This window comes from Podarcis tiliguerta (genome assembly GCF_965153285.1).
Source record: "Podarcis tiliguerta genome assembly, chromosome: 3".
Classification (NCBI taxonomy): domain Eukaryota; kingdom Metazoa; phylum Chordata; class Lepidosauria; order Squamata; family Lacertidae; genus Podarcis; species Podarcis tiliguerta.
Window position 1 is genome coordinate 80,858,606 of NC_139536.1, and position 25,397 is coordinate 80,884,002.

At 42.1% G+C, this 25,397-nt stretch overlaps 1 long non-coding RNA gene across 1 annotated transcript in view; it reads left to right on the forward strand.

Moving 5' to 3' along the window:
- The first annotated feature begins 679 nt into the window (after positions 1–679).
- The window catches only part of LOC310673216, a 162,783-nt gene continuing 138,065 nt past the window's right edge, over positions 680–25,397 (forward strand). The window contains exon 1 of the long non-coding RNA XR_014508916.1: positions 680–760. This is a non-coding gene — a long non-coding RNA (uncharacterized lncRNA). The remainder of the gene's footprint in view (positions 761–25,397) is intronic.

Here is a 25,397-nt window from a genome sequence, read left to right on the forward strand (position 1 = left end):
CGTAGAATTAAGGATTAATACGTATAATGAATCTGTTGTGAGATTAAGATAATTGCTTTCTCTACTGCACAAGATAATGAAGACATATCTTTATTCAATTTCCCAAATCTATCTATAATATAATTACATCCATGCTGAGGTATACAAATCAGTCTGAGTATGAAAGGTTTTCTGACTGAAAAAATTCAGAGCGAACACAAGAAAGGGGGGAAAAATAAAAGCAGTGGCACAGCAGGGTGTTGGATTTGATGGACAAAAATTAGTTCTCACCCCAGATTTAATTAAAAGCACTTTAAGTGTGTCTTCTTTTTGTGAGGCAGTTCACAATGCTAAATGAAGACCTTTAAATGCACTAGATACAGTTGACTTTAAAAGCCTGTGAGCAGATACGGTGGTGTTTTGGGTTTTTTATCTTAGAGGAGAAGAATGAATTGATCTACCAGTTGTATATTTTGTGAGATTCTCCAAGCCACTGCAGGAGTTACTGAGAGCAACTCCTAAAATTCTAAACAATCCAGTTATTTATATTTTTATTTATTCTCAGATAATATATTTAAAGGGTGCCAAAATGTATCATTCTGCCCCATTAAGAATACAGCCAATCTCCCCAACTAGTTTAAGGCTATACAGTGGTACCTTGGTTTACAAACTTAATCCATTCCAGAAGTCCGTTCTTAAACTGAGGCATGCTTTCCCTAATGAGGCCTTCCACAGCCAGTGCCCTTCCACCGTTTGGATTCCGTTCTTAGACCAAGGTAAGGTTCGCTAACCAGAACACTACTTCCGGTTTTGTGGAGTTTGTAAACCGAATAATTCGTAAACAGGGCTGTTCTTAAACAGTACTCAGTTTCCCTAGTTCTCGGGTGGCCTCAAGACTGGATTACATTGGATTTCCCCACAAAGAGATACAGTTCTTCTGATGTCCTTTACATGTGTCAGCTTGCATCAAGGGTACATGCAGAAAGGATCTAGGGGTCTAAAGACAATCACAAGCTGAACATGGTCAGCTTGAGCAAAAGCTATGAAAGGCAATGAGCAAACAGATAAACATTCTGTTGAGCAGATTGTGATCAACCTAACTTGCACTGGCTCTGACAGGTAAGGTTTAGTGATTACTGGTATCAATTTTTAAAAGCGCCTAAATTCTCATTTTAGGAACCTTATCTGCTTTGAAGGAAATGCCAAATTCCTAGGCAAACTACTTCATATTTAATTCATCCCTACATGGACCATAAAGAAGGCTGATCGCTGAAAAATTGATGCTTTTGAATTATGGTGCTGGAGGAGACTCTTGAGAGCTCCATGGACTGCAAGAAGATCAAACCTATCCATTCTTAAGGAAATCAGCCCTGAGTGCTCACTGGAAGGACAGATCCTGAAGCTGAGACTCCAATACTTTGGCTACATCATGAGAAGAGAAGACTCCCTGGAAAAGACCCTGATGTTGGGAAAGATGGAGGGCACAAGGAGAAGGGGACGACAGAGGACAAGATGGTTGGACAGTGTTCTCGAAGCTACCAGCATGAGTTTGACCAAACTGCGGGAGGCAGTGGAAGACAGGAGTGCCTGGCGTGCTCTGGTCCATGGGGTCACGAAGAGTCGGACACGACTAAACGACTAAACAACAACAACATGGTAATTCCAATCAACCTTCATTAGCACAGGGAATTTTATTTATTTAAGAAATGTTATAAACCACTTAATCAAAAATATAAGGGGGTGGAACCAGCAGAATTTAAAAACAAATGTACATAGCTCATCTATATGCATGGGTAGGCTTGCTTGCTTGCTTGCTTGCTTGCTAAAAAGGGGGGGGGGTATTTGGAAATAGAAAGTTGATATTAGCATAACTTTTCCCTGATTAACTTTTACTAGTCTTGCCTCTGGTAATGTTTCTCTGATGTAAGATTTCGATCGATTTATTAGCAAGACTGAGTTAACTCTCTTTGCTCAATCCTCAGGAGTTTGGTTTCAAAAAGGGAAAGTTTGTGTCCCAAGAGCAGGTGATGTGACCTGGCAGTACCTGGGACATCCTCCCAACATCAGTATCGTTGTAATTTACCTGGATGGGATGAAGGCGAGGCAGGGTGGCAGGAGGCTGGGATTGCACAGGAACACCAGAGGGAGAGCTGGGTAAGTTCTGCAGAACTGACCTTGCCACCCTCATCCATTCCAGATGGCAAGTGGGAGAACAGTGGTCTGAACAAATCTGTCTTCCTTTCCTGCCTTCAACACTATGCTACTATCTTAACAAGTGCTTCCTATAGATGTCTGAGCAGGCATGCATAGAATTGCATAGTCAAGAGTAAACCCCGTTGAATTTGATAGGGCTTGCTAAGGATACATAAGATTGCACTCTGAAGCATGTGTACCCTTTACACCATTGCGGAAGAAAAAAAGGTTGCTTCTTAGCCTCATTTAGAACCAAATCGTTTCTTTTTATGTCTTAAATTCCAGGGTGTGGCATTCTTAAGAATAAGCCTATTTTACTAAAATGCCCACGAATTCCTCTGGAGCCAGCTATGCTGTATTGCTCTGTTCTGCTGTATGCGATTGGTAAATGGATATTCTAATTTTAAATGAGAAAATAAGACATCTCTATGCCAAGAGGGCGGAAAGCAATTAATTTATTATGGAATATTAATTATTAAGTGCCCAATTGGAGTGGTGTCAAATGACAGTTTCCATTCTTGTGGTTTTCAGAGGTAAGAAGCCAGTCTTCAGCAAAGATCAATTACCAATAGTGTTGGACTCGACACCGATCTCTGAGCAGTAAGAGATTCCAGTGGTGACAAATGTTTGTCCAGGGTTTGTGTTTCCTTTTGAAGATGAGGAGACTGTGGTATCTTTATGAGATATGGTCTATTTACACATATACACAACCTGATGAAGAGGGTCACAACACTGACACTCCAAGAAAACTCTGCTTTTCCCATAGCCACAGCCTTGAGTTTAAATCTGCATATAATTTTGAACAGTTACTGCTTCACAGATTATGAGAGTGACAGAAAGACTCAGCTCTTATTTCTGTTTTAGGGTCTCACTCCTTTTGTGATAGTTGAGAACAAAAGGAATGCACAGTGTTATCCTTAATCAAAAAAAACAACAAGCTCTCTCTCTTTTCCAGATTACATTATAGAACCGTATTTATGAGCACATTTGTATTGTTGTTTTGTCTCTGCTGATTGCAATTAATATTTTCCAGAGGCAGTGCAAATTATATCATTGTATGTTATGAATTGACAAAATAGTCTCTTGCCTTTAAAGCTGTTTTGAAAAACATAGCTGCTCCCTGCAACCTTTGGATCCTACTTTTTCCTATTTGAGATCCCACTTGTTGGAAAAAGTAAGATGTGGGGAAATGTTTTCAGTTGTAAAATGCTTGGGCTTTCTTTCCATCCGTCAAGGATCCTGGGGCAGTTCACTGAAACATGTAGGATATTTTAGAATATTGTTAATCTCTGTTGAATTAAAACATAGTGAACTTAAACTCAGCAACAAAAGAACTGCTTCAAAAGTATACAATCTATTCACCAGTTCCCTTAAAGCAGCCTTTCTCAACCAGATGTTGTTGAACTACAACTCCCATCACCCCTAGCTAGCAAGGCCAGAGCTCAGGGATGATGGGAGTTGTAGTCCAACAACATCTGGGGACCCACAGGTTGAGAAAGGCTGCCTTAAAGCCTCAGGAACACTGAAATGCCTTGACCAGTTTGTAAATTATAGGCTCAGTTCAGATGTAAAGGGAAACTGGTATTCTACTCTGAGAACAAACCACATTATTTGGAAAACTGCAGTGCCTCCATGTTCACTATATCTTTGGAAGGGAGGAAGATAGGGAAAAACCCAGTAAAACTTGGTCATAATCAATGGACCTCCTTGCACCCCCACAAGGTCTAGTTGGCAACAACCACCACTGCTTGCACTTGTGTGCTCTCCTCTTTTCTCTACCTCTTTTGTACCTGGTGAAAGGAGACAATTTCAGTTTTAAACAAACCACAGTTCCTTACAAATCCAAACTCAGAACTGTGATTTGCTATCTATAGTCTGAGAATAAGCCAGGATCTGAAACCACAGCTTGTTCCTGGTTTGTTTTTACTAGCTATGGTTTAAACAAACCACAGTTCCATGCCACAGGGAATGGTGGTTAGTTAGAAATTGAAAGTTTTTGATCTTCCACACACAGGGACAAGAGATGGGGAATGTGTGAGCCCAGTAATCATTGTGATTAAGTCCCAGTGCTCCCCCATGTTGGTCCATCAACCCAGGCAGAAAGCTGGGAGGGAATTGTCTAAAATGAGGAGCCAGGCATCTGCCCCTTTAAGACTTTCCGCTCTTCAGGGAAGAGGTGGAGCCTAGGTGGAGGTTGTGGAGCAATAAAAGCTTCAGGCCCATCCTACACTATTTGGGAAGATGCTGTGCACTTGGAGCTGTCCAGGGTGCTGGAACTATTAGACTACCATTGTTACCTTATTCCCTTTGTGCCTCATGGGCTTTTGTCAAGGACAGGACAGGGCAGAAGGGTGTTCGCAAACCAAGTATTGTCTGCTGTACTTCAGGGCGGCCTGCACCAAGAACCCAGTATTTTACCTTGAGCAAGGAGGGGCAAGGGAGAGGAAGGGAGAGGCAGCAGGTATTCCCCTGGGGGAACATCTTTCCCCTCCATAGATGCAAGCAGAACTGGAGATAATAGCTCCAGAAACCCCAACAGCAAATTTACACAGTAAAGTGTAAAGCACATCATTTCCCAAGTGCAATAAGTGTGATGCATGCCTAGCATCAAATCCCACTGGGGATTCTGGGACTAGTAGTGCTATCCCTAGGGGGAGAGATGCTCCATCAAAGCCTGGAAGTATCTGTCATTGCTGCTTGCATCTCTCCTGTGCCCCAATAGGGCTTCTTGGAGCAGGAAGCAACATTTGCAGGATTAAGGCAAGCAAGTGTCTGCTCTCCTCAGTTCTGCCTGTGCATTTAAACAGGGCAAGTGCCCCCATTCAGATGATAATTACATCTCTGGTCCCTTTCTTTCCAGCAGTCTTATTCTATTCCCTTTAATTCTAAGCACTCTATTCATCCTTCTATTAGCCCATAGGTCAGAAAGAATATATTTTTTTGAAAAGTGATATGTTGCATATCACTTATGTTTGAAACACTTGTGACAGCGACAACTACGGTGCGAGAAAGCGATGCTTGGGCTGACTAAATGCTGAAAGTCTATCATGGTATTTACCTCTATGAAGGCTACATCCTGCTTTTACACATAATCCACCAAGCTTCCAGTGGGAATGGGTGGAACACAAAGTCTGGAGAGTGGCACCTGCACCAGAGGCACATGAACAACAATTCCCATAAGCAGTGTGTCACAACTTGCTAGCCTTTTCTAGGCCAAGACCTTTGTGGATGGGAAGGTTCATACAATTTATGACAGTGTTGGGGATGCTTGGGCTCAGGAGCCAGTCGTGGCCCTCTGAGCCTTTCTATCAGGCCCTCATGACTCTTCCCCTCAGACCATAGCTCTCAATAGCCCTAACTTCACATTGTCCTTTAGTACTTTTGCATAGCTGGAATGTGCCCTTAAATTCTGGATGGAGGACAGAGAGAGGTGTGCAGAGGCAAAGGCGGGTAGTAGGCTAGTTTCTGCGCACATTTGCACACCTCTCTATGTCCTCCATCCATTACTAGCAGCGAATATTTCCCTCCTAGGAAAGTATACCTTTGCCCAGGGATAGGGAACTTGTGGCTCTCCAAATATGATGGACTCCAACTCCTATCAGAATAAGCAATGATCGGAGATGATAGGGGTTACAGTCCAACAACATCTGGAGAGCCACAGATTTCCCCCATTGTATCTTAGCCAGTAAAATCCTGAAAAACATCTTGTAAACATTGCCCAGTCAGCCCCATTTTGTAGGAGAAGTGAGATGAGTGGTATTTTTTGTTAATAAAAAATAAATGCACTCCTGGGAAAATGTTAATGATACAATAAAACACTTAGAATTCATAAACACCACTGAAGTATGGGGATTGCTGTCTACAAAAGAGAAGGTAGGAGGCTCTAGCTACTCCAGTCAATCATTTTTTCTTCAGAAGGTACAGTACAATCAACCGTGCATGGCTGCATTGAAGGGTTGCTCATTAGAAGCTAGTTATTAGTCACACTGTCATTCTACACAAGTAGCCTAGAGAAGAGTCGCCACATGCAAATTAAGCAAGGGAAGAACACACCAGTAGCATTAATCTGGGGAGGCCAGAAGATCTGGGGCTATTAGGAAACCTGTCTGTGGCTGATAAGCACAAGGGGTTTGGCCTTGGTTGCAATCCTTTCAGTTCACGTAACATTTGCAATGGGAGAAACTGCATATATAAGAAACGCTCAGATGGTATTGTGTTGCCAGGATTCTAAGGGAGAATGTGCAGGCACTAATAGGCACAGCAGTCAGTGCTATTAGAGATCTTTCAAGATAGCCAACAGCAATGATACCCAACCATCTATTCTAGAGAGAGATAACAGCCCAGCAGCAGTCATTTCTGTCGATATGGGGCCCACGTGATATGGTGGAGGAGGCATCCACATGGATTCCACATTTCCTGCCAGTTGTTGCATTGAAAGTAGAGAGGTTTCTGTAGGAGAGCTCCCCCTGGGGCGTCACAAGACATTTTCACAGGTGTACAGTATAAAATTGGTGTGATTACTGCAATTACAAAAGAAACAATAAATGAACCGGCAACAAGATGCCGCACTGTAGAAGTCTGGATGAAGATGGCAAATGAAATATTCAAAGAACCCCTCAGGCAACCATTTAGTTTGGAATCAAGGTAGAAGGGGAAAAACAAGCAATTCACCTTGTTTCCCAGTGCGGTACAAAAGAGTGCCAGCAGGGTAGAAGGAGACTACAGAAGAAGTCTGCAGGCAATCCTTTTGCTCCGATCATCCTGTGAACATTGTCCAATGATCTAGGGAGATGACAGAGGATCAAACAAATTCACGACACAAACGTATATAACTCTATCAGCAGTGGGAAATCTGTGATCCTGCAGATGTTTTTGCAGTCCCAACTTCCATCAACCTCAGCCAGCATAGTTTATAGGCAGAGATTATGGTAGCTATAACCCAGGAACAGTTGCAGGGCCAGAGGTTAGCTACTCCTGTCCTATATAATCAAGAGAACCAATCGCAGATAAGAAACATTTTCAGAAAGGGCAAATGCAACAATATCACCACTTATTAGCAGCATTGTTGTCCCTAATGTCTGAAGCAGAGGAGAAAAGGCTTGGCAACTTCCCTTAAGCACCTGCAGAGAAAGGCAAGCAGGCAGCTGAGAGGCTGTAACCCTAACATCCTTTCTTTAGGCAAACAGGAGGTGAAAGGTAGCAGAAACTGGGTCCTCTACATTTGCCAAGTACAACACAAAGACTGCCAGTGTTTGGGGTCTCTGTGCTTCTCTAGTGTGGGGGGGATGGAAATAATATTGCACTGAATGAAACAAAGCAGAAATTGGAAAGGTAGTCTTTGGAAAGGATGAGAAAAATAAGGAAAGGGGGAAAGGGGCAACATCGGTCAAAATAATCTCCCCATTTCTTCTATCAGGAGAGTACGGCAGGCAGAATTCTGCCCAACAGTTAGCCTGGATCCAACTCATAGCAAACGAAACTTCCTGTAGCCTTTACTGCCCCCCGGAAACTTTTGCAAAGTGAAGCCATGGTGCTCCAGAATACTTCAGGTGGAACTGATATGTCAGTCATTGGCCTCTGTTTGGAAAAGCATCATTATTAGTGTGTGTGGATGCTAAAAGGCAAAGATGCTATGTTTTGAATAAGTTATACTCTATACACAGTTTTCCCCATATCAACTGGTGGTGAAAGACAATGACATTGAAATTACATGCACACATTTCACAATTACTTAATTGTTCATAAAAGAGAAAATGTTATATTGCAATTAACCTTGCAGAGAAAGATTTTAATTTAAAGCATTTCTATTTAGCATTTGAGCATTACACATTTATTATGGGGGATTTTTTGCTACTAAGCCTTCTGTGCTGCTGCTCAATTCCCTTCTGAAACAGTGAAGTGAACTGTTCTTTTCTTATGAATATATTGCAGTTTTATAAATGGATCAGAGCACAGATAACTCACCTTCCAGCAATCACTATTCATTATAACAGTTTATGGCTCCATGATTTTAATGCTACTTGTTTTGGTTCATTGACAATAACATCCATAAATATTACATATAATTTTGAGTTTAATGAACTCATTAGATGTCACCCTATTAGGGAGGCAATTTTGAACTATTGCATTCAGGGTTATATTATTCAAACAGAAGACACCCTTCCAATATAATTCCACAAGTTAAAAAGGAAACAAAAGGCAAATTGCTGTCTTCTCCAAGTATTTTGCAGTATGCTAGTTGCTGTGAAAATGATTTCCCTTGATAGGTATTTTTGTTTTGTTTTGTTTTCTAGCAATGAATGTTGAATTGTGATTTTAAATGCCCTTAGTTCCCTGGTGTATATTGGGCATTAGGCATGGGCCTTCTGGAGAGTTGTCTGAAGTTCTAACAACTTAGCAATAATAAAGATTGTAGAGTTCTTGCTGAAAATCTTATAAATAAAGGATTTGTAAAGAAGGCAAGTTTCACTGTGCATCCAACTTTGTTATCCAAGTTACAGTGGATGCCTGGAATTTTATCAGTATCGTTAATATTTCACATGCTGAATGTTGACATTCCTCCCCAACACCCCTGAAAAAATATGCAATGTCTGAAATCCCAAAGATACAGCAGAAATTATCATGGTCTCCATTTGTATTTGTATTTCTGAATTTAAATTTCAGTGACAAAATTCTAATTGGGTTGGGTGCCAGCAGTAGTACAATTCTTTCATTTGGTTGCAAACAAATCCCACAAAGAGAGATGTTTGTGCTAAGCTGATCTGCAAAAAATTATGGGCATAATGCAGCTGCTTGTAAACACATGTATTCCCCACTTATTCCAAAGGGGTAAAAATAAACACCTGCTTTACAGTTGCTTTTGACATCAGCAGGACTTTAAAAATCATTGACCAGATCTTGTCTTTGGTCTATAAAGACCATGTTTATTGGTCTGTTCAAGAGGTTGAGCTGCAGCCACAAGAAACCACTGTTTCTATCATGGCTCCTTTGTGTCCAATAAGAAAATGTACAAAACATATTTGGTGTCGTTAATTTTTCCATATAAATTTTGACAGTCTTTCCACTGCCACCTTGGTCTCCATTGGGAGGAAGGGTGGAATATATATTGAATAAATAAATAAATGTGGCAACGATCTGTTTTTCTTACAGGATAGTGCCTGTCTCCCAAGCAAGCTCTCAGTCTCAGCCTCAGTCTCAGGAGAAATCACAATCTTGGCTTGCCTTATAGTGTATTGCAACCAGGTAATCATAGAATCATAGCATTGTAGAGTTGAAAGGGACCGTGAGGGCCATCTAGCCCGATTCCCTGCAATGCAAGAATCTTTTGCCCAGCATAGGGCTTGAACCCACAACTCTGAGATTAAGAGTCTCATGTTCTACCAACATGACTGTTGGCTACATTCCTCTTAGGAGTTGTCTCTTTACCTTCGGTCACTCCCTCACCATACATTTAAAGCACATTGTTTTCCTCAAAGGATCATGGGAACTGTAGTTTGTTAAGGGTGCTTGGAATGGTAGCTCTGCAAGGGTGAAACAAGAGGCCCCAGGATCCTTTGGTGGAAGCCATGTGCTTTAAATGTATGGTGAGGATATGAGCTTAGTCCTGTTGCAATTAGATCAATGCAGAATTCCCTCTTCATTATCCCGATGTCAAGTTAGGACACAGAGCTTACAGAAGAGCTCTTAAAATCTGTCTGTGACCTTTGAACTTTTTCAGCCTAGGACATAGTAAGTCTAAGCTAAGTGCTTTTGAAGTTGTGCAAGACCTCTTTCTTATTTAGGAAGTCATGCCCCATGATAATGTAGGAACAAGTCCTAATCTAATTTCATTTAACAGGAGAATCAGAACAAGACTACAGTGATTATCAATAAATCACTAAACTGAAGTGGCTGTTATGGAAGTCTGTATTAGACGATCAAATACAATGCAAATTACGGTACCTAGCAGTATGATTACTTTGCAAGAGCACAATACTATGATAAAAATTCTCTGTGCAAATTGGAAGAGAATTGTGATTAATTTATTATAGTAGTAATTCACTTTAACCAGGTAGGAGGGTGAATTCTAGTATGAGAGATTGAAAATATAATACAAAGTGAGAGTGTTTTCATTTCAGAAGGTACTGTACTTGAACTCTGAAATGGCAGTGAGGTTATAGCAATTAAGCTGTTAACTCCAGCTGGGGTTACACACATGACCCAGTACTGCAGCAGATGCGAGCAAAAGTTAAAACTCCTTTATGCTAGGTGGGAGAGAGCTACATTACCAGTAAACAGTAAGAGAATAGCACCATAAGCCACATCTCTATGATTTAATACAAGCCAGAAATAGTTCTCTGCCTTGAATGCTCTACATGTCCACTCTACACATGGGAGGAAGCACGATCTTGCTGGATGGACTTGGCCTTTAGATGTGGTTGTGAAGGTGGCATTTGGACTTCTTCTACATGTAGAGTGTGGCACATATGTAGATCCTTCCATGTGATCAGGAACGCTGGGCGAACAGGGTTCCCAGTCACGTAGAGGAGCTACAGTATGTGTGCACCACTGTATGTGCCCATTTTCACCCTTATCTCAGTGTGTAAAGTGGGACGAGTCAAGATGCCTATATCCTGCATGTCTTTAAAGTTCCTAAAATATCAGATGCCTGCTCCACAGTAACTCAAAGCAGGGCTTTCAGTGTGGCTGCCCCCATTCTACAGAACAACATCTCTGTTGAGATATGGCTGGCACCTGCTATTTGTACTTTGTGGATACAGTTGAAGACTTTTTGTTTTGACAAGACTTTTCTGCTGAATGAAAAGGTCCCTGCCTTAGGTGTTTATTCTGCATTGTTTCTAAAGCCTCTCTTTAGTTGTCATGTTTTGTGCTGTTTCTAGAGCTACATTTAGTTGATTTCAAGTCAGTTGCCTTGAGACTTGTGCGAAGCAGGTGATTCATAAAACAGAAAATCAAAAAATGACACAGCAAAGGTGGGGAACCATTCTCAGTCCAAAGGCCAGGTGCAAAAGTGGGTGAGGAAACAGATGGGGTTCTTACCTTTGTACAGCCTTCAGTTCCCACAGTGACTGTCCAGAGTCCATGCAGATTGTATTACATCCATTCTGTCATGGATGCTTTAGCTTAGATTCTTGCATTGCTGGAATTTGGACTAGATGACTCTTGGGTTCCCTTTGAACTCTACCATTCTACAAACTGACAACAAGCTCTGCAAACCAGGACTGGTGGTCTGTAATCTGGGTTTGGAGACCTCACTCTGAGAAAAAGAGGACTCATCTCCAATCCTCCAAACCAGAATCATGCATGCAGTTATGGTGCAGTGTAGTCTTCTGCAAACTGGCTGTTGTTGGGCTCCAGTTTCCATCATCCCAGACCATTGGCCATCCTGGCTGCAGTGATAGGAGCTGTAGAGCAAAACATCTGGAGTGCACCAGTTTTGGGGAAAGCTGATGCAGTGAGTAGGTTGTTAGCCTTAAACTAGGTCACCTGGGTTCAAATCTTGGGACAGTAACAAAAATGAGCAGACCACCCGTGCTAACTTTTTCTATATTAAAAGAGAGAGAGAGAGAATTTGGCATAGGCTTCATTTTTTTGCTGACTCCCTTCTCCCAGTCTTATTAATTTAGTCAATTTGTTCCCTACAATGGTGATCACAAGCAGGGCCAGTCAGCTTCAGTTAATTAATAGTTTCTGCTCGTTGTTAAAACCAAGCAAGATACTAATTATTCCTGTTCAAATAATAAAATGTCTGAAGTGGGGGTACATGGGTGACCAAAAGGCCCACAGTGTGAGGTTTTTTCTTCTTCTCCTGCCCTAACTCCCACATGCAAAAACCTTGGAAATAATCTGTTCTGCTTTCCCCAACCAGTTTAATATTGTATTAAATGTTTTCCAGGAAAGGATGCTTACATAAATAGTGCTTCTTCCAGGCTGAGCTTCTGTAATATTAAACTTCTAATAAGACGACTGGCAAGTGCTTGGGGGCACTGATGGTCGTATTTTGATCTGTCAAAGCTATACTATTATTTCCAGCTGTTAAACTCACAGAAATGAGAATAAGTCCCCTGTTGCCACCTGATTACTGTGGTTCCCTTTAGAACATACATATTTTGTGTTTTAGAACAGCTTTATTGATTGACAGTTTGTTTCCGGCCCCAATTCAATGTGCTCACATTAGTCTTTAAAGCCCTAAATGACTTAGGCCACAAATATCCTTTCCTACAGACCCTCTTGGGTGTTAGCAGAGGAGAGCCTCTTGGCAATTCCACCACCCTCAGAAGTTCAGGAGTTGGTGGCCCCAGAGAGGGAATTCTCTTTGGCAGCCTCTGAGTTGTGGGGTTCACTTTCCACAGAGGTGCACATGACACTTTCATTATATAGATTCCACTGTTCTCTGAAGGTGAACCTCTTTAAAACCTGAGATGTATATTTTATGACCCACCCTATTCTTTTTACTACTATGTATTTTAACCATTTTCAATACTATATTTTAACATTGTTGTAACTTGCCCTGGGACCTCAAGGTGAAAGGCTGAGAAAAACAATATTGTTGTTGTTTTGTTGTTGTCATCATCTGCAATGAAGCACAGTACAGTTTAGCAGGCACCGTGAGAGGGGGCACTGGGTGCAAATGAAGGTGGGAATTGGTGTCTAAATGGTTCAGCAAGACTTTTTAGTCTGCTCCTAATGCAGATTGCACAAAACATCTTGGGCTGGCACTATTGACATATCTTAACTCTCTGGGGAGCTGGAGCAGGAATTGTAATCAGAGCGAAAAACAGTTCTTGGCAGGCAAGTAAAGAAGATAAAGCTATATCTTGAATTTACATTGACTGATGTGTCAGGGGCAGGAAGAGTCCATTCAAGGTTGAATGGCCGGTGATGGCAACAGTGGAGAAGACATCTATGCAGGGTCAGCTTGATTATCTGAGTTGTAAAGCTAAGCTGGTGAAACAGCAGACATTTCCCAGAATTGCCATGCAAACAGGATACAACCTTTGCATTCCTTTAATTTCATGTGTACCTACCGTAAGTAGAAAAGAAAAATTGCCTCACAGCACACAATGTGAAGATTGAATACTGAGAGGAGAACAGTTTCTACATATTGGTTACTTTATGGTGTGGATGCCATGCTATGTTTCACACAGTACTTTGAGGTCCTCAAGAGTCTAATATAAGCCCTTGAAGGCATTTCATGAAATATTGAAATCGTATGAGGCTTACAATTATATTTATGAAATACTGAAATTACAGCTGATAGTCATAAGCCTCAGAGGCCCTGCTAAAGGTATAGAAACTAGGGCTAGGAATTGGGTAGGGATTTGTTTGGTCCACGTTCTGAACTGTTATTGTGCATTGAAAAGTATTTATTTTATGTAAAAAGAGTGTCTAAAAATGCCTACAGAATGCAGACAATGGGCTAGAACAGCACACAATGTGTTCAAAATTATGGGGAGGATTGTAAGCCTGTTCATTGTGGGGAGGGAAGGGTGTAGAGGGCAGGATCAAATTGCATGGACCTATGCCTCTCCCTGATACAAATTCTGAACAGCTGAAGAGGTCCAGGCTTAGGTTCAAATCCTCTGAACACTTACTTAGGGAGTTAAGTCCCATTTAATCACTGAGGCATATTTTTTAACTAAGCATTCATAGGATGGCATTGTTACTCCGTATTTTGCAATGCAGTTCTCCAGCTAAGATGTACAAAAATGTATATACTAGGTAAGGTAAAGTTAAATGACCCCTGGACGGTTTTGAGTCCAATCAAAGGCGACTATGGGATGCAGCGCTCATCCCGCATAAATATGTACATAAATTACTGAAAAAAACAAGATGCATGTAGTCATGGAAGGCTGCCCGCAAGAGAATGAGGCCTTTAAATTGTTGGTTTTCTTAAAGAAGAAGATCCCCTACTCCTGCTTTAAATACTCAAAAAGATGAGGAAGTTGCACCTCAGAGAGGTGATGTAGGTAGCTGATTTGAAAATACAATATACAGTCGTACCTTGGAAGTCGAACGGAATCCATTCCAGAAGTACGTTCGACTTCCAAAATGTTTGAAAACCAAAGCATGCCTTCTGATTGGCTGCAGGAAACTCTTGCAGCCCATCGAAAGCCGGAGAAGCCCCATCGGATGTTCAGCTTCCAAAAATAGTTTGCAAACCAGCAGTGGCAGAGCAAGCCAATCATTCGCCAATCAAGTCCTGCACCTATGGGGGCACAGTCAGCCACCGGTGGGGCAGGATGCTCCGCTGGGCCTCTGAGGAGTCTGCCTGCCTCCTCCCACTCAGCCACCCTACAGCTGGGGGAGAGGTAGCAGGCAGACCATTTGGTGCAGTGTGGAGCCTGCGGGCACCCAAGCCACCACATCACTCCCAGGAGAGACGTGTTGCTGTAGGCCCCACAGGGAGTGCCACCTGGCATTTTGTCACACCCCTCAATGGTGGCACCCGGGGCAACCTGCCTCCATTGCACCCCTCTTCCTCTGCCCCTGCAAACCGGAACAGTCACTTCTGGGTTTGCAGTGTTCAGAAGCCAAAATGTTCAAGAACTAAGCTGTTCGAAAACCAAGGCACAACTGTAATGGGTTTCTTGTCCCCATCTCACCGCCGTAAGTAATTGCCTGTCCCAGCTCAGAACTGAACGGGGAATAGCTGGTCCCCGGACCAAAACCAATACTTCTCTACTGATAAACAGAGATAAGAATACAGTGGGGCAAGTGAGGGAGAAGGCAATAACTCCTGTTCCACACAGCCACATATGGAAGAACTTGCAGTGTGACAGAACTTCTGCACAGTCACTCTTTGTTCACAGAACCAGAGTGGCTATGTATATTTATACATATATATATATATATATAAATGTTAACAGGGTGACTAATCTAGCAGACCTAATTATAACTGGAAAAGCAAGAACAACTTTTTCCCTCAGCAAAGCCTTTCTGTGAAATGTTGGGTGAGGGCATTTTGTCCTTACTTTTTTAGTCCTTCTCAGCTGCTGCAAGCAATTGTTTAGATTTAAAACGGAAGGAACAATGGAAGGCTTGATAGTTTTGTCATTCCTAATGGCATTTGTCCACCCACCAACAACGATGGCACAGATTAGATGGTACACATTCCTTAGAATTGCTTCTAAAGTATAGAAGACGGTTGGAGAAGAGTAATAGAGGTTAAACCTATCAGGACCTTGTTTCTATGGAGTTCACCACCGAGTTAATTAAGCTGTCAGCCTCACAGTCTGGCCATTTTGATGGTGCAGATCCCATTGACTTCAATGCAGCTTGTATCAGAAGACTTCTCTGTGGATGGGACTTCCATTATTTAATTTACAGCAGTTAACCCAAATTGAACCTCAGAGGAGGATGCGATTCTGGATCAAGGGTGAAGTTCTCAAAATTAAATTTAATAGTGTTAGGCAAATAGGTTTCACTAAGGTTAGAGAAGGCAATGCACAGTATCTCTATTCCATGTTAATCAATTTGCGGAGATAGCTGCTTTTTAGAAAAAGAGGGGGGGAACCATGCTGAATACTCTGCCCTTCTGTAAACATCAAAGGTATGGGAAGCCATTTTCAACTTGAGGGCCACATTCTCTTATGGGAAACTGTGTGAAGGTCACTGGTAAGGAGGAACAGAGGCAAAAGAGGGTGGAGAAACCAATGTAAATTTTACAGTAGGCAAGTTTCCATGCACAGTAGCCGATTCCTCTCTATTCTTCATTCAAACAAGCAAGAGGCATTATCAGAGTTCCCTGGCATCCACAGTGCATCTACCCCACCCCACCCCTTGCTGAAATTACGGTAAGTCTGAAAGAAGCTTTCTGTTTCAGCTCATAGCATAGGTTGGTCGTGGTGTGTGAATGTGGTGATCACAGCAGTTTCTCTAATCTGCCCATCTGCCCATGGGCTCGAAACAGGTTGGCGACCCCTGAGGTAAAGTAACATCAGAGGTGACCCTGAAAGTTGTAAAGTTTGAAGTTTGCAGAAACCTCTGAAGAGTGAAACAATATAATTGAAGCTGCAAATATACTGAGAGCTTCACTTTGAAAGTATGCCACAAGACTTTGGCTTCCTTCCACTGAGGAGAGGAGGACAAAAATGCTTTCCTATTAGCATGACGGCTGCATGTCTTACATTTCTGCTTGCTATACAACTGTGTGAGGGAGACTCAGGCAGGCATTATCGGAATAGTAATTTGATGTCAGAAAGCTTCTGAATTCTTACATTGAAAAGGAAGCCAATTGGTTGCTAGGCAACTCATGACCGCCCAGATGAAGGGCCACTTTGTATCTTTAAAAACACTCATTTATACATTTTTCCACGCTGTCTGTGGAAATGTGCCATATTATTGAGGACGAAATGCCCCCTCTTAAAATACTCACGGCAACAGAAAGCTCTGTAACATCCTGCGTAAAAGAGGCATTGCTAAACGTTCGGTGTAAGGGTAGCAAGCAACCTGCAATAGCCTTTTGTTATTATGGCCACATATCATGCCAAAAACTACAAATCCAAAGAAAAGGGCTGAAGCAGTTAGAGTGGATTCATTCATTCATTTTATTTGTATGCCACTTTTCCACACACAAAGAAAAATCATGCTCAAAGCGGCTTACAACAAAGAAACAGGGATGCCTTTCAAACAAACACTACAAAAGCAATTTCATAATAACACAGCAGAACAAAAATATAAGAACATACAAAAAAAACCAGTTAGCGGTGATGGGTGAAATCACCCCCAAAGAGAAGAATGGTCTTCAGGGCATACCAAAATCATAATAAACTTTTTTGGGGGTTCCTTATTGATGAGGCAACAGATGTTACGTTTCTCTCTCTTGACCCAAAGAATCATTTGTTGCCAATATGAGCACCATTGGGGATGTTCAGACAGCCTGGTTGTGGCTTAAGCCACATAAATTCAGAGCATATTTGTTTCCCACCCGAACAAAAATTATTCATTTTATAACACAAATAAAAAACACAGAAAGAAAAGACAAACAATACGAACAAATTCTTGTCATACCCTTATTTCCCTAAACATTGTTAAGTTGGCTTCCCCAAGTCCCACCTATGTGATTTTCATTTTACTTCCTCTTTAGCAGTTTACATATATCATAATTTCTAACCATCTTTTTTTTTAATCATACTTAAATCAACTTCACATTTTATCACTTACAAATAATACTATTTTAAAATACTCTATCTTCTACTTCTAACCCTACAGCCTATATCCACTTCCAAAGCTATTCTAGGCTTTAAATATTAACATATTTTTTTCAAATATTCCTTAAACTTCTTCCAATCTTCCAATCTTCTTCCACCGTCTCTTCTCTCTGGTCTTGGAGTCTCCCGGTCAGTTCTGCAAGTTCCATCATCTTCATCTGCCATTCTTTGATAGTTGGTAAATCTTGTTTCTTCCAATTCTTCACTAACAATATTCTCGCAGCTGTTGTGGCATACTGGAAAAAAGTAACATCCTTTTTGGGGATTTCACCCCCCACTATACCAAGTAAAACGGCTTCTGGTATTTTAGTAAATGTGTTTTTCAACACTTTTTTCAATTCATTATAAATCCTTTCCCAGAAGTCTTTTACCTTGGGGCACGTCCACCACTCAGAGCATATCTGAAGTGCATTCCTTTCCCCACTCCAAAAAATCCTGGGAGCTGTAGTTTGTTAAGGGTGCTGGGAATTGTAGCTCTGTGAGGGGTAAGCTTATGTTTCCAGGATTGTTTTTTGGGGGAGTGCTTTAAATGTACAGTGTTTATGCAACCCTGCTCTTCATTTTCCAACAGAACCCAATAGGAATGTCTATGTTGTGAAGAAAGAACCATCTCTCCTCCCACAACAGTGCCGCAAAGAATGGCATGGGATCATGACTCAGTCTCATCTACACTGGGCATCTACTGAAAAATAAAGACAGGAACAACAACAGCCTCCCTGACCAACCTTACGGTTGATGGGAATTTATTTTATTTGGAATTGAAAGGTCCAAAAAGGTACATAAAGAAAACCACAAAACACTCCTGATCAAGATGATGCTTTGTCCTACAGAGTTCCAGATCAAAGTGTTTACTCACACAGTTTTTGTGACTGTGTGAAGCTGTTTGCAATTTAACAACAACAACAAAAACACACCATTCAATACTCAATAATTCATCTGAGTTGACTAGAAGCTGTCCACAACAGCACAGTATGTTTTATTATATTGACTAGTAGCCAAGAAAACAAGGTCAGCTGCATTTACACTTGATTGTTCCACTGTGAAAAGAAGCTATTCAAATATCTACAAGACAGCTAAGAGCACTGGGCATGCTATTCTGTTTCAAGATCATTCCAATACAATATAGTTTTCAGATCCATTCAATGGCTTCTTTTTAATTTTTTTATTTTTTGCTGAGGCAACATTATCCTCTGTTTTATGTTAACAACTTAAAATACAGCTTGTGGAGCAGAAGAGGTTTCAGCTGTTAGCAGGAGAATAATGGGATTAAGTACAGCCATGCTTTCAAAAAACTGAGTACTGCGTTACTAGTGGAAAGCTGTAAAATTATTAGCATGCAGAAATGCTGAGGATGTGCCCTTGCCCTTGATTTCCACACATTTCGCTCATCAAAGCTATAATGCGCTACTCACATTGCATGCCTTCTGTGTATAATTTCTAAACCAAGTCTGGTCTACTGTTTTTTTCTAAACTGCCTAAACTTCCATTCTCAAAATGGGCACCTATACAAAATTATAATGTCTGGCAAATGTTCTGCCCAATTTGGTGTTTCTGAGATGGATCCAGATGGTGTTTGTGTAAGGTAAAGGACCCCTGGACAGTTATGTCCAGTCAAAGGCGACTATGGGGTTGCAGCACTCATCTTGCTTTTCAGGCTGAGGGAGCCGATGTTTGTCCACAGACAGCTTTCTGGGTCATGTGGCCAGCATGACTAAACCGCTTCTGGTGCAATGGAACACCATGACGGAAGCCAGAGCACACAGAAACACTGTTTACCTTCCCACCGCAGTGGTACCTATTTATCTACTTGCACTGGCATGCTTTCAGACTGCTAAGTTGGCAGGAGCTGGGACAGAGCAATGGGAGCTTATCCTGTTGCGCGGATTCAAACTGCCGATCTTCTGATCGGCAAGCCCAAGAGGCTCAGTGGTTTAGACCACAGCGCCACCTGCATCCCTGGTGTTTGTGTAGTAGTGTGGCGTTACCATACACCAAGAGTAGGGAACCTTTTTCAGCCTGAGGGATATACCTCCCCTTCAGAGGAGCCTTCTGTGAGTCCATAATAAATAAATAAAGAAATAAATTACTGTTGTTGTTGTTGTTGTTGTTGTTATATTTGTACCCTGCCCATCCAACTAGGCTGACCTAACCATGCCATTGATAGGCAGAGGTAGAGAAAATGTGGGCAGAGCAACAAATCTAAGTGTTTTGATTAGTACAGCAGGCTAGATTCTTTTATGCAAGCATCTTCTCATTCACTAAGCAACGTCAGAGGTAAAGGACACGTTCCAACCAGGCAAAAACTCTCAAGGGAGGTGCAAAGCAGGGCTGTTGAGTGGTGTGGCTCAAGAAGGTTGTGGACTGGGGGAGAGTCCCGGGGGCCAGACAGAGAAGACTGAAGGCTTGGCCCTCGGGCTTGAGGTTCCTCACCTTGCCATGCACAATAAAGTCTGGTTACAGTTCCAGACTAATGTTTTGCCAGTTTTAAAAAAACTTATTTTTCAAATGTACAGTTGGGAAGCCATCTCAAAGTACTTTCTCCTATCATATATATGATGTGTGAGTTACCAAGTGTGCCCAAGAACCAAGTGCTTCAGGGTATTAAAGGCAAAAAGATCCTAAAGCTTTATCGACTGCTTCCTGACACACTCTCATTCTACTGCAGTGTCCCCGACACATTGCCCAAGTATGTCCAAGAGGAGCTCCAAATGTTATTGGGCTCGTGGAGTATAAGACCATCAATGGCTCCTAGCCACAGTCACTATGTTCTACCTCCAGCTGCTAAGAATCACAAGTGAGGAGGCCACTAATGCACTTAGGTCCTGGTTGATGGTTTCACATAAGCATCCATTTGGTCACTGCAAGAACAGGATGTTGGACTAGATGGGTCCTTAGTCCAAGCCAGCAGAGCTCTCCTTATATGTTTATGACTCCAGCTCCTTATCAGCCATAGCAAGCTTGGCTAATATTTAGGGAAGATGGGATTTGTAGTCCAACAACATCTGGAACGTCCACAGATTCCCCATCCCCTTGTTCAGGGCTCCGGTGTAACCAAGAGGCCTTCTTAAGTTGGAGCAGGGCCTACCAGCACTCTGATTTATTTTCTAGGCTGGACTGGGCTACTGAAAAATTCTGTGTAGTTTAGTCCCACATCATGCAGTGCTCTTCTGAAAGTACCATCCATGCCACCCACTCCTTCATGCAAACATTTTTATTATTAATGTCCCACTCCAGGCCTTTCTTTCTAATTTTATGCCAAATTCAGCGCCAAACTCATTCTATCTTTCTCTCTGAATAAAACAGAAGGTGGAGAAAAGAAGCCATTGGGGGGGGGAGGAGTTTTTACATTAGGGTGGTAAATATGTTCACATTTGATTCAGCCTCACCATCATGGAATTACGGAGGATCCGTGAAGGCTTATAAATAGCACACATAAATACATTTAAATTTAAGATTATAGGTTGGGTGGCACCTTGGCTATACAGCCAGCCATTATGCAAAAAATAGGCTTTGCTTCTTTTTAAGCACACAGCCCCCCCCCCAATTCATTTATGTCTGGATGAAACTGTGCACATGCCTTAATCAATGAAGCATGCCATTATCATGGCTTTCATTCCAGCTTGAGCTTGATGGACACATGCACCATTTTCCCAGACTCTACTATCTTTATGGATTTTCTTTTGCCTCTTGAGATTTCAATATTAATACTGCTGTGACTGACAAAGTTATAAATATCTTTTTTAATACTCATCAGACTGCATCCACACAGATAAAGTTGATGGAAAGAAGCCTCTCCAAAGACAGCACAGAGGAAAAGCTATTTATGAGCATGTTTACTTAAATTCAGCGGATCTGCTTAGGTAAAGAGATTTAAGCTACTTTCTGAAAGCTTGTCAGTAGCTCTTTCATGTACAGCATGAATTAACGGCAAGTAAGCTGAGGTTAGCAGTGAACAAGAGGGATGAGTAGCATGTATGGAAACAAAAACTAAATCTTGTCTGTTCACTTAAAAACTGAGAGCATAAGCATGTCAAATTCTTCTCTACATTACTTTTAGGAAATCATCTGAGCAACTGGACTGTATATAATAATACAATTCAATGAAAAAGCTATGTTATCAAAAAATTTCATCGAGTTAACTGCAGATTGTATCTCTCTGTGTGTGAATTGGACTTTCACGCAAGAGTTAATTCGGTGTTTAAGTATAAACATTCAAATCGGGGGGAAGACAGTCACATCCGTGCAGTTTTCAAAGTGTACTACCATTCCCCAAATACTTTTCCAAATCGTCTACTAGTATTGTAGCTTAATTTTATCATTGGCATGGGATGCCGAACATTTGGTACTCGCTGCTATCTAGTTAATTGGGTTTCATCGAGGACGGACTTAGTTTAAACCTCTGGACATTGATTTCTTTAGTGGAAAAGAAAACCACAATGGATTGATTTATTTTGCCCTTAAATGTATTGTTAGTGTAAGGGAGCATGAGTGGAGAGGCAGTTCAGAGTGGAAGAGGAAAAGGAGAAGATGGTGAGGGAAGACAGAAGAAAAGGATCAATGGGAGTGCAGCCCACATTTTAGTCCTTTAATTGTTCTTTTGTTGGCTTTGAGAGTGGTGATCAGGGGAAATAAATCATGGCCTCCCTAAAAGAGGGCATGTGTTGCAGTGAGACCTGGAGACCGACCTCGTGTGTTGTGGGTGGGTAAGATTGGACAGCCACAACACCCGATTGGTAGGTCCCTCTATGTTGGGTTCAATCTGGCCAATGGGCCACAGTTCAAGAGGATTGAGGGACCCATGCACAGGACCCAGAGCTTCCTCTTTCGGCTTGTGCATTCGGAACACCCGCCCACCTCTCCCTACTTTTAGGGCATTTTGCGATTGACCTTGCTATGCCGTCGTTTGTCATCTGTCGTTGGGACAGGGGCACAGCAGGAATTTTCCCACCTGGCTGATTGGCTGTAGCCATCTGGGTTTCGCCTGCCACATAGCAAATCATCACAACTTGTAAGGTTGCGGATAGGCACTGGTTCAGGTGATAGGGATGGGAGAATGGTCTCACCATACCTATGTGGAGGGTATTACGTTAAAGGAATCCAAAGACTCAACTGGTTTGGTCAACCCCCGAGAGGGGGTTGTGCCTGTGCCTGAGTCCAGGGGGGCATCTGGGTGGTGAACATAGTCTGTTCCCAGCTTTTTGCCTACCCAGGTGTTCACCCTTGGCTGACCTATGCTGGTGCCCTCGGTCAGTGCTGGCTGCAAGGGTGCAGGGAGCTAGTTGAACCAGAGCCTATGCAACCACTCACCTTCTGTAATCAATAAAGCTGTGAGTCGAGTGTGTCTTTATTTAGGGGGGGGGAGGTCTCTGGGTCTGAACATGCAACTACAGTACTTAATTAGCTCAGTCTGAACTCGCATTCACTGCCTTCCTTGTCAAGCAGAGAGTAGCATTGTTTGGGTCCATTTAAATTAAGTGTCATTTTTTAAAAAGGAAGGGAAGGGAAGCAGAAGGTGTAACACCATACAAGAATTGACCCTATTGCTATTAGTGAACATGGAGGAAAGATGTGATCTGTGTGGTGCCAGTGTGGTGTAGTGGTTAAGAGCGGTGGACTCGTAATCTGGTGAACCAGGTTCGCATCCCCACTCCTCCACATGCAGCTGCTGGGTGACCCTGGGCTAGTCACACTTCTCTGAAGTCTCTCAGCCTCACTTGTCTCACAGAGTGTTTGTTGTGGGGGAGAAAGGGAAAGGAGAATGTTAGCCTCTTTGAGACTCTTTCGGGTAGTGATAAAGTGGGATATCAAATCCAAACTCCTCTTCTTCTTCTTCTTCTTCTTCTTCTTCTTCTTCTTCTTCTTCTTCTTCTTCTGGAGCCAGCCTCCCACCAGCAGCATTAGTGGAGCTTATGCAGGCAGGACTGGGGTTGGACAGGGTGGTGGGGAGATTGGGATTACATAAAAGCAGCAGTGGTGTCAACCTGGTGCTCTGCACAAGTGTCTAGTCAACCTGTGCCTCCACAGCATGGAGACCACCCTGCCCCATCCCCACCCAGGGAAGCTGTAGCAATGTTGGTGTTCAGAAGGCAGCTCTGCAGCATTGCCCCACCACACAGACTACTACTGGTATGAAGTGGTTCAGTTTTCCTATTTAAAAAACCCCCCAAAAGACAAATATTTTAAATAGCTGCTGGGGTCCACAGCAAGCCCATTAATGTAGGAGATTTATAACAAGAACAACAGGCAAACATTTGCATATCTCAGCAGCAGAAGGGGGGGAGGGAGCATTCTTTTAAAAAAAGCGACTTTACTTTTCTTCTTGCCACCAGGTGCCTGAAATACCATTTCATTTAAAGCCAGCGTTAAATCACGAGCCTTAAGATCAGATAGGTTTTCAGGAATCTGCTGTTGTCATGATAGAAGATAAGAGTTTGCACACACTGGGTTATCGCACTACATTTCAAATTAAGCTTTGCATCTGAATAACAAAGTATTAAAAAGGGAGGGGGCGCGAGGGGAGAATGTTTGATATTATAAATTGTTAAAACTCTATTAAAATTTAAATAAAAAGGAGAAGATTGGTTTTGCCGTGCTACAATGATTTGAACAGAAGGAGAGCAACCCTGAAGATCCTTCTGTGTGAAGCTACAAAGAGACTGGTATTAAAAGGCAAAGCACCAGGGGGAGGCAGCAGGGATGAGATATAATCCAGACAGCAGAGTCTTCTGGCTCTGCCTTTATAATATTAAATCAAACCCTGTGGCACTTCGACAGAGTGAAAACCATTGTTCAGGAGGCGTTTTCCGATACACAAATCTCACAGCATGCTCGTTTTTCCCCCTTCAGACATATAGCAAACTGCTGTCTACAACTTCAACACCTGACATATTTCTATGTATGCTATTCAAGGCATTGTTAGCACTAGTATCATCCAGGTTACAAACCAAGTCGCACATTAAGGTCAAGAAGAAATCACAACAGAGAAAAGTGTACTTGGGCTCTTGCTGCCAAAGATCATCCACCAACTCATGGAAAGATCATTAGAACTGTGTTTGGGGCAGAGGTGTCCATCTCTTTTGCTCTTCCTCTCTTGCGGGATTATTTATCACAAGCCTGAAAAGCACTCTCCGTTGCACTCATTTATTGAAGGTAGTGTATGAGTTACAGGTTTACAAACACATCTTCTAAGTTGAAAGTCCATTCCCCATACTTTCTCTCACTCTAAGCAGACATGGCTGTACCTTTTTAATAGCTACCAACCTTTTTCTACACAGTTCCAGGCTTGTGCCAGTACTAGTACCCAGGACCAGAGGATTCCTGCAGACTACCCACCCATCATCCTTGTTTTCCCCACATAAAAACAGGATCCAATAACTTTGGTGACATTAAGCAAAATGTTCTGAATTTCTAAGCTGTATACTGTGGTCATGGTGTCCTGCGAGATAAATCATTCAAGTATGCAAATATTTTTTGCAGCTAACGTTTTAAAAATCCTTTGGTGGGGTCATAACCTGGAATTTAATGGCTATGGTGAGTTTATCGCTGATGGTTTGCTAACCATGACAAAGTGGGCTTATGGTTTTCCTTTGATATGTGTTGAAGAATATAAAGAGGGATTGCATGGTAGTTTGATTACAGCAAATGTGTTAACATAGAAATATTACTTTGATGAAATCCACTGGGGATTCCAGCATGGGCACAATGGCATCCTTCTAGACTTCCCATGGTGCCCGTGAAGCCTCTGAGGCTCCCACTTCATTTACTGACTCCTTCATCAACAGCTGGTAAGGGTGGGTACCATTCCCCCCTCCCTGGAAAAAAGTACTCAGAGCTATTAGTAGCAGTAGCAGTATTTATGAAATTTGTATACCGCCCTTCATCTAAACAGCACAAGATAAAAATACAAAGTGAGAACACAAAGCACATCATAAAAGGAAGAAGGTGGAAGAGTGATGTGTCGTCGTCGTCCCATCCCCCCACTTCCTCTTTCAACTCTATGAGTAGGAGGGAAAG